Raw genomic sequence first — 10,816 nt, forward strand, 5'->3', positions numbered from 1 at the left:
GGCTTGCACTTCACCTGCTCTGAAAGTCTTAAACACAAATGAGCCACAAATCCCGCCTGTCTCAGTTTCTATCCATTTGGTCAGAGATGGAGCAGAACGCTTCACCTCAGCTATTTCTCTCCATGGGTGTGAGGTTATAACAAAATGTTTCAAGCTGCAAAACAAGACTCTCCCACTTGGTTTGGATCTATGTCAGGACTCAAACTGTGGCCTCGGCAGAGCTTTTGTTTTGCTATTTTGCCCTGGAGCCGGAACTGTGGAGGAAGTTTGTATACAGCAGTGATTCATATGGAAACACTGAAGTCTAAGCAGTGAGGACAAACTCAGATAATCAAAGACAAGAGCAGAGAAGGGGAATAGGTGCTATGCTGCACGCTTTGCTTTAAATTGCTTTTATAAATAAGACTTGGAACTTTCCTTTCCTTTCCCTTTTCTGCAGTGATCTTCTCAGAAAAGACAGCCCAGTGTCTATTTTCCAAATGCAACACACACACACACAGATGCATTTTTAAAATGGGGGAAAAACGTGGCTGTTCTACTTACGTACACACTTACATGGGCACCGCAATATCACAAGCAGACCGCTCTGAACGACGCTGCTAAATGATGTGTACCAGCTACATAATGAAGTGTACTCTGTAAAAATGGGCTGTTTTTGTTTCCTGCACAGTGGAGCTTGAGAGAGAGAGAGGGAGTGCGGATAAACGGAGAGAGCTCTTGCTGTTCTTTGAGCAGGGGCACAGAAGCATGCTGAGCGTTACTGTGATTTGCTATGACAGCCGTGCCCCAGTGCAACATTCATTTAAAGCACAAAGTACAGTTTGTCCATATGTTTCCGTAGCTGTGTGTGTGTGGGGGGTGGGTGGGTGAGCGCAGGGGAGGACAGTGAGATGAATACATTTCCACTGCCAGGTGGAATCAGACTGTCTGTTCTTTTCTTTTTCTTTTCTTTTCTTTTTTCCAAATGACAGATGAGCTCAGAGACCATCTACATATCCTGCTTTGCCAGACTGATCATCACAAGAGCGCTGCGGTCCCTGCAGTGCCTGGATTGTAGACTTAATAATTTCATGAGAGGCTGAAGACGGCGACAATTACACCAGGCAGGCAAGAGAGTGTGCTTATTTTCAGCAGCAGTCAGGTGGTACTATATGACTGCTTATGATATTAAAGAGTCACACACACACACACACACACACACACATGAACTGTGTCTGACTGCGTTATGTCCTTCATGTTGTCCCATCTGTTCAGATACGGCACATTTTCGGAACACAATCAGTAGAAGCCAGCACTGTGCTGCCGCAGACACCAGGAGAACAACCAACCAACCACCACAGGATCCTGTTTATTTACACCACTTTTTCTTCTTTATTCTTCACTCCTGTGTCTAAGGATTCATCAGGAAAAAAAATGTGATTACTGCTGTTGCGGCTAAACAGTGTATTAAACTTGATTCATGTGGCGTTTTATATACATGCGAGGAAATGAAGGCATTTGTGGAAACCTAGTGAGAGTAAATGTTCGGGGAATGCCGATTTATGTCTCACATCGAGGACTTTAAATTGCGTTCATCATTGAAGGCGTCTGTAAAAGGGTGTTCGTCTCTGTCCCGCTCTGTTTTATTTGTGCGAGGTGACTGCACTCTTTATCCTCTCCATCTCTTTGTGGCACTGCCCATGTCCGTTGCTCTTGGAACCATTTGTTATGCAGGTTCATGAGATTAAGTGGGTGTTTGTCATTCTCCAGCACACTCCTTCACAGTGGTTGACTGCCTGTGTCCCTGTGATACCACAGAGAAGACAAAACACACTCATCTTCTGAACAGAAAGGGAAAGTAGAGAGGCCACTTCTCGGATGCTGTTCTGTTTTACTTTATTGATGATGGTCAGGCAGAAGGTATTTGTGCGAGTCCGCTGCCAGTGCTGTGGCAGCTGCTTGTACTAAATATAAGACGGATGCATGGTGGGAGAGGGAGTTCACACACACACACACACATTGACAGTCACAGCAAGCATGAGAGTGACCTCACTAATAGTGATGAGGCTATTACAGATAACACAGTCGAGGCTGGAGCCCGGAGACTGTGCTGCAGTAAAAAAAAAATGGGAGAGTACAGCGTGTTCCTCAGAAAGGCCAGAGTTCAGGACGCGCTAGTCCTCCGCACTCGTCCTCAGCGGTAGATACAGAGGACGGCGAGCCGGTGACATCACAGGGCCACTGGCAGTGACTCGCAGACACTAATTATGGTTTCAACCTCCTGCTCTCGCTCAGTTTGACTCCTCTCCACCTCACTGCTGACATTTCCACCTGCGACATTTTGACAATCCCTCTCAAATCTCTCGCTCTCGCTTTCTGAACTTTCTCTCTCACCCTTTTGTGCGTGTGTCTCCCACTCAGTCTCTCTCTCACACACACACACACACACAGAGAGAGAGAGAGAGAGAGAGAGATCCTTTATGCAACGATTAAATTTGATGGCAAAATTTACATTCCCTTCATGTTTGAGTCATCATTTTCTGTGCCTCGCTCTCTCGCTGTCTCCCAGCAGACTTTGCCCTCTTTGGAAATCACATTTTAAGTTCCTGTAAGAGCAGAGAAGCAATTGTGCCCAGTGTCTAGAGGAAATGGACTCAAGGGTGATAACATTCTGACAGTTGACTGGGGGGAAAAAAAATGAAACAATTGTTTGGGTAAATCATGTCTTTTTTGGGTGGGGTTTGTGAAAATCCCATTAAGGGATGATGCACTCCACATCCACATCCACATCCACTCAAAGGCCAGTGAATGGACTGTGGTAGACAGGTTTCATGATGAAAAGAAAGATGTGGAAGAGTGAGGCGGCGAGAAGCAGAGATCGTAACGAGCAAACTTTGCGGGGGAATGGGTTGGTTACAGGGACGGTTTTGTCTGCAGCAGACAGTCGGTGGGTTTCTGTTTGCACAACCGGTTAGCTCTCGCTCGACGGATATGACCGAGCCTTGGCAGAGCAGTGAGCCAAGCAGCCTACACACCTGAGGAGTAAACATGACAGATGCTGATAGACCCTGACTCAGACTGATAAGCGCTCTCTCTCTCTGTCCCACTATCCCCCCATTGCTGTCCACAGTGGTGCAGAAACCTTATCGTGCACTGCACCATGCCAAGCCTGCCTCCCTTTAATGCTGCCGCCATCTCATCGCAGTCACCCACTCACTCGGCCACACCGTGAGCCCATGACGTAGGCCGCTCGCGCTCGACCCAGCGGGCCCTGGAAATTATACTTGACTCCCACAATTATTCATCTCATCTTGGTAACCAGCATGTTTTATTAACGTCCTGAGGGTTGATTGAGTACCACTCCAAAACCCAAGTGTAATGATGTAGAGCAGGCGATCGCGGAGAAAAAAAAAGAAAGAAAATGAATGATGAGATGCCAACATCACACACCAGTTATATGGAAATTGGCCAATAAAGATATCTCTCTATGCAATTATGTGTAGGCTGAGAAATAATCAAATCAGATGGACCGGCCGCTGTAAATGGTCTCTCTGTGAGAAGAGGTAGCAGGAAAATCAGATGCAGGGAGAAGTATTCCCTCCTAATGCCTGAACTCTAAAACTGAAGAGCAACTTCAGGAAGTACATGCAGTAATAACCAGACCTGTCAGTGGGTGCACTACACCAGGGCCTCAGAACCTGATGCAAACCTCAACCAGAGGCGGTTTAATAATGTGTTCGTTTTACGCTCAGACAGGCAAACACAGCTACTGTCACGGTTTTGACTCCACCAAACTGTCTGCTCAATAACTCAATTAAAAACTTATTCAAGACTCACAAGAGGGTCCTCAGCAGACACATACAATAAATAAATGGATAAATAAAACAGGAGATGGGTACGATTCATAAACAGGACATCTGACAAAAGCAGCTGTTTCAAGCCTCAAAGACGCATTTTTTTTAGATTGTCAAGGTGACATATAACAGTACATAATGTTTTATAGATGTGACTCACATGTACGGATCCTCAGACATGACATTGGGGTAAAAAAATCTCTCCATTCTCCATTTGTGGGTTTGGCAACAATTAGGACTGCAGGGTAAGCAAATGGAGCGCACCCTCAGAAAGATATTCACAGATTTGAACTTCCATGATTAAATAACATTGAAACGAAACATTGTTGAAACACATATTTTAAATCATAGTGATTCAGACAACAAGCTGCAAAAAGAGCTGGATAAACCACATTGATCTCTACGTGCAGTCGTCTACAGAACAGAACAGGAAGGCGGCTCTTTTAGATGACAACGAGGTTCCAGGTTGTTGTCTACATCACTATGAATGTTAGTGATCGCAGAAGTTCAAATCTGTGAATACCTTTCTAACTTTACTTAACTTGGGTCATAATGATTCCTTGCGATGTCATGGCTAATCTTGAGAATATCTTTGTCACTCATTCCAAACCTAAAGTAAAACTCAATCGCAATATGTCTGTCTGTCTCTCAAGGTACTTCATGGGAATGATATTCATATTATCAATTAGTATTTCATGTCTGGGGCTCAGTATACACAAAGTTGACTGGCATCATAACTCAACTACACCGTTCAGTCAGATTACTGTTCTCGGCCAAGTTTACAAGCACTAGTGGGGAAACGGTCCGGCTGCGGCCGCTCATTGCCACACTCCACACTCACTGCACACCTTTATAACCTCAACCCTGACCCTGACCCTAACCCCTGACCCCTGACCGTGGCGTGAGCAGCCGGGTATCACTGGGGAATCGATTCATTGACTGAAGTGTGACGAGTGTGAAGAGCTGTCGGCTAGTTGTTAGCATGCCGAGTGCTGTTTTTCCGAGTCTTCCCACCATCCATGACCTTTAAAATATTCAATTATTTAAGATGTCAGAGCATAAATAAGTTCCCTTATCAGTCCAGCACATGTACCGGCCTGGTTTTAGTCACCGTTTTCTTAAATCCCCCTCTGAACTCTTTCTCACTGGTGATTCTTAAAATGCTTATGATTTCTATTGACCTGTCCCCACTGATGCCTCTATCAGCCTATACACTCACCCAATCAATTCTATACCTAACTCTAACTGATCCCTATTACTTTCAATTACGCCAATCAGACTTCGGTCTGCTGATCATCCCCCCCCCCCCCCCCCCACCCGCTTCTTGAATATGTGGACTCTGCATCATGTTAACTGGTATTGGATCCTCTGGTGGGCGGACAGGCTGAAATCAATAATGGCAGAGAGGATCCCAGTGCAGCAGCAGCAGCAGCAGCAGCAGCAGCCGCGAGTGGGCAGGTCGTGCTGCCGCAGGCAAACAGACAGTGAGTCTACTGGGAAAGACTCGTCTCAGCAACAACAATGTACTAGACTACGCTTTTCTGCGTGACTTCTTAATCCTGCACTTGTCATTGCTGTGGGCAAGAAACCATTGTGCTGTAACCAAGTGATTTAACCTCTCAAGATCCCCAAAGTAATAGAGAAGTGCCTTAAGTTATGGTCTGACGACCATAATGCAATTTTAGGGAATAAAAATGGAGAGACTGTACAGTATATATATATATATATATATATATATATATATATCACGGTGTGGAATAACGTATAGGGAAAGCTTACATAACCTCTCATCTAAAGCACCAACCTCCACCAGAACATGTTATTACTCTTGAAGTACAGCCCTCAAAGCCTGGCTGTTGCTGTGACTTCCTCTCAACACAGGTAAAGGGAGGCTTTCATAATAATAATAATGATAATAAAAAATGTAAAAAAAAAAACATAATCAGCAGTGAGTGCTGAGGTCAAAGTGGTAGTTCATGCAGAGACAAACACTTGATCTGCATTTCAAATGCAGCTTTGAGTGTCAACTAACTGTGCCAGTCGGAAAACTACACAACCAACTTCCCGTGTGTGTGTGTGTGTGTGTGTGTGTGTGTGTGTTGGTCCTGAAAATGTGTTTTTCTGAACACAGTAAATGTTTGATGACTCAAAGTCTGCATTAGGCCCGTTTGTCAAAAAATAATATCCATTTTGCACCATCCATCTATTTCGCTCAAGAGGAAAATGGCCCTCTCTGCAATGACGGCATGAGGACTGTGTGTCATATTTAATGCCAGTCATTTTCCACAGGGATGTTGTGCGTAATAGCCACAGGCTTAATGGTCATAGTAGGAGTGTGGTTGATAAAAAAATAAATAAAATTAGAAAGGCTAGACCTGGAGGTAGCAGCAAACCTCTCACTTAAATCTCTCTCTCCAGTCCACTGTGGCCGCATCATTCACACGTTCATCCTGAAAAACACTGATGCATCTGTCACTGTCTCACTGTCACTCCATTTGATTACCTCCCTAAAATATTCTAAATTGGGAGGTGGAAAAAAAGAAAAAAGGATCCAGTCTGCAGATTAGCCCACACTCCACCAATACAGGTGTTGTCACGGAAACCAGCGACCACTTTTAACAAGGAACATCTCATTTTCTCCCTCGCAATGTGGCATGAGTGAGGCCAAGCCGTGGCAGAATGTCACAACTGGATGGCAGACGTTTCGCAACTTGAGGCACAGTAGAGAGAATTAGCGACTACTAATAAGATCAGTAGGTGGCAGCTGTTCACTTTGCTATCTTGAACATCTGCCTCTCTTCGTCAAACCGTTCCGCAGTCTACGATCCAGAGGAAGCGACTCCGCAGTGGCACGGGGACACGTTTGTATCCGTCGCTGTTGCAAAAATAGAAATCACGTATCAATCCATCAATCTGACATCTTCTCCTCCCGTCATCTTCCCTCTGTGGCGGCTGCTTAATATGCACCTCGGCACAATGCGCATGCAAATCACGTTCAACATTCAATTGTAGTGACGCGGGGCTGTCTCTGATACACATAAATGTGAGGGAGAAATGTTAGCAAGGGTCATATTCAGGCCAGGCATTGTGAATTTAAAGGTTAACATTCAAACCAGTGTACAAAAGAGATTGGCAGAGAGGGTTATGGTGGAATATTTCCATCCTGCATGAAGACATTATGGTCATGTGATTACACCTATATTCCTACCTCTGCTTCAGTGAATATGCATATGCACTATATGCATGACCATAACAGGGGATTATAACAAAACACCACAGAGTAATGTTAAGTATATGGTGTGATTGCCCAGCTATGACCTGTGTGAGAAATAAATTACAACACTGACAGAACATCACATACACTTAGCCCAAGGAGAGCTGGGAGACACGGCCCTGCGTGACACCATTTCTTTGTGGGCTGTTAAATGTCACAATGTGATCTTTTCCATTTATGAGCAATATGTTTATTCCCGCTCCTCCTGTGCTAAGCTACGTATGGCAGGCCAGTCAAATACCGAAGCAGCCGCTGACCTCCACTGTGGAAAAACTAATACCCTCCTCGTCCAGATCAGACTGAAAGTAATGACTAATAACGAGTGATTCTTATCAGTCGTTCTCCTTCACCTTTCATTTATTCCGCAGATGACAGACACGTCGCCTGTTGATTTCCCCGCATTCATTCGGCGCCGCCAACAGCACGCACGTGAAGACGGGCGGGATGTGCCGAACAAACATCTTATGTGTTCGCTCTTTGATTTGTGTTTTTGTTTGGCGAAGGCTGCTCTCCCACTGTGTCCGCCCTACGCTGGGTTCTCTTTTCTGCTCTTTTCTGCAAATGGCATGCCCTAGCCCATTCAATTAGTCGTGCCTCAAGCTGACAGCATGATCAAGGCTGTCTCTTCCCTTCTTCTGCGTCTCTCTTTTTTCGGCTCCCACCGCGACTGAAGCACTCCTTTCCAGAGAACAGCACACCTCTTGTCACATCACCTCTCCAGTTCTCCTGGCACCTTCCTATCTCTGCTGCTCCAAGGCCCAGCTTTGGTGCAACACTGCCCCCACAGGCGTGCTTTGGCTTTGCAGAGCCCTGGACTGAATGTGTAAGGAACGGTGTCATAGATGTAGTCTGTGGTATCATACACTCTGTGAGTAGTAGATATGAGGAACGGAACACAATGCACTTTCAGAGTGTTTGTTAAATGTCTAAATGTGCATAAAATAAAGGATAAAACACCAGGTAGAACACATGTGGGACCCCTAAATGACTGAAACAGTGAAGATAAGGTAACATTATATCAAGAAAGTATAAAAGAATATATATAAAACTTCAGTATAAGCCGTATAACAGCAGACAGGAGAGAGAAACACAAAAACAAACGTTCCACATGCTTGTCAGGTCAAGCAATAGAGAGTGAAACTCATTTTGAGAAATTATACGTAAAATAATTCAAATGAATGATATATATCATCATAGTTTACCACATAATTGGCATTGTTGCACATCATTTATGGTGGGATGCTGAGTCCCACCATTTTCCATTGAATTTATAGTGTATTAAGCTACAATAAAGTCAGGTTTCAGCTTTTCATCTTTTCATTTCAAAAGACAAATTGCTGCGGCACGTGGAAAAATGTCAGTCTCTGATGGATTCCATTACACTGTGTAATCCATGACATTTACCAGCGTGCCAATCACAAAAGTCCACGCTGATCATGACCGATCTTTCCGTTGTCATAGCTGATAAGCAACGAATCTGTTGCCGTTACTCATTACATTAAGAGTTAGGGAGTGACAGAGAGGCGTCCTTAGACCTTCCTTATTCCCCTGTCATCAAGCGTGTCAAAGTATTGGCGATTAATATTAAGTGCACCAATTCTATATTTACACAGTACAGCTGTTTGAGCTTCATGGGTCGATACCCTGCTCTCTGGTCTTTGAATATGAAGGTGTGCACACGGCTCGCGGTATAACATTAGGCACAGTCACGACCAAAGATGCAAAGATCTTCATCTCTTCTGTAACCTGCACTACTAGGTTTCCTTCCGCAGTCCAAAAACATGCAGATTTGGGGATGAGGCAAAATTAGACACTCATAGGTGTGAGTGTGAGAATGATGTCGTCTGTATGTGGCCCTGTGATGGACTGGCGACCTGTCCTTTGGCCCTATGTCAGTTGGGATTGGCACCAGCGACCCTCATGTGGAGGATAAAGAGGTAGAAAATGGATGGATGGACATGCTTGTTCGTTATTCGTGTTACCACAGTTGTACTTTGCTAAAAATGTTCCTGAAACATCCTTTCAAAGCTGCAGTTCCACCTCTGAGATAAAAGACCTTCTTTAACACTTGAAACACCCAATCTTGCAGTGTTTAACAAAAATAATAATAATTCTGTATTCATCACTTTAATTGGTCCGGCCATCCATAGATATTCACTTCCATAGAAGTTTTTATTATTATTATTCTGCAGACAGCACTGGAAACCTCCTTAATAATGAATAATGTATAATGCATATACTGTACATTTATTTGGAATTATTTTTAATTTTTTAATCTTTTCATATTGTGCTTTAGTGAACATTCATTTTATAAACGTGTCATTCTGGACATTGTATACTGTGTGTGTAAGTGGTTATGGGCATGACTGTCAGTGTTGTAATGTAACAAAGTACAAACACTTTGTTACTGCACTTAAGTATGAAATTCACGTATCTGTACCTTTACTTTGTTATTTATATTTCTAGCAACTTTTACTTCAGTGCATTTCCTCTAACTATCTTTGCTACCCAATACAATCAGGGTCTGTAATTATATTGAGCTTTTCTAGTCTTGATGAGCTGCTTTACGCTACAGTTTTCACCCATTCACATGCTGCAACATGGGTTTCAGTCTTGCTCGGGGACACATACACTCGCAGAGACAGGAATTGAACTCACAAAGAAAGACAACTCACCCTACCACTGAGCCACCATGGCTCAATCCTAACACCTCACTCATTTAAATACTTTTACTTCTAAAAGTACATTTTATATCAGAAAATTACTTTTCACACTGAAGTACAGTAAATGTCATCTACTTTTAATAATATTATAAAAGAGTGACTTCAACTTCTACCAAAGCCATTTTCTGGTAAGATACTTGTACTTTTACTTAAGTGTCCCTTTAAGGTACTTTATACAACTGATGAATATTAACATTTCTCTGAGTGTTTAGACGCCACAAAAGCTAACACTTTCAGAAGTGAGCAGTCACGCAGTGAGGGAACAGACGAGACTGCTGGTGACGTAAGACATACGTAAGTATTAGTTCTAGACAACAAGAAGGAAAACGTTTAACATGTTACAACTGGCACATTTTTAGAAAATTATTTCCGAGACATAAGGGAGGAGCGTACATCTTGTGAAACATATCTCCATTTAAATGTATTTTAAATTAAATACAGAAACATGACTCTAAAGTGACCTATATTTATTTATATATATATCTGCAACCTCTGGACTGGAAAATACACGATACTAGATTTCCACAGCAGCCATTTTGAGAAGTGATTGCATGTAAAGCACACGTGTAACTAATAACATTGACAGTGGCTGTGTTCCACGTAAATGTCCCAGTCAGCAGCAGAGAGCCAAAATGCAGCAGGACGCTGGAACTGGTTCACCGACAGGGAAGGCAGCCATGATTGTTATTAATTACTCATGTGCCCTTCCTACCATGACACATCAGCCGCGAAAGAGTCAGATGCTTTTTTTTTACTTTAGCTCAGAGTCATTTATTAGACGCTGACACACCCTGCCATTTTATCATGTTATGTGACATTAGTCTGAAGATAGACTCCACGTTTCTCTGTAATACAGGCTGTGGGTGAAGTCCGCATTGTGTGCAGTGCTTCCAGGCAATCCTCAGTTTCCATATCCGCCCTTGGAATCTTCAGAGAAATTAATGTTTGCTAAGGTCATCTCATCCCTAAATTGAGGCTTAGCATCG

This window comes from Solea solea, chromosome 17, assembly GCF_958295425.1.
Source record: "Solea solea chromosome 17, fSolSol10.1, whole genome shotgun sequence".
In the NCBI taxonomy this organism is placed as follows: Eukaryota; Metazoa; Chordata; class Actinopteri; order Pleuronectiformes; family Soleidae; genus Solea; species Solea solea.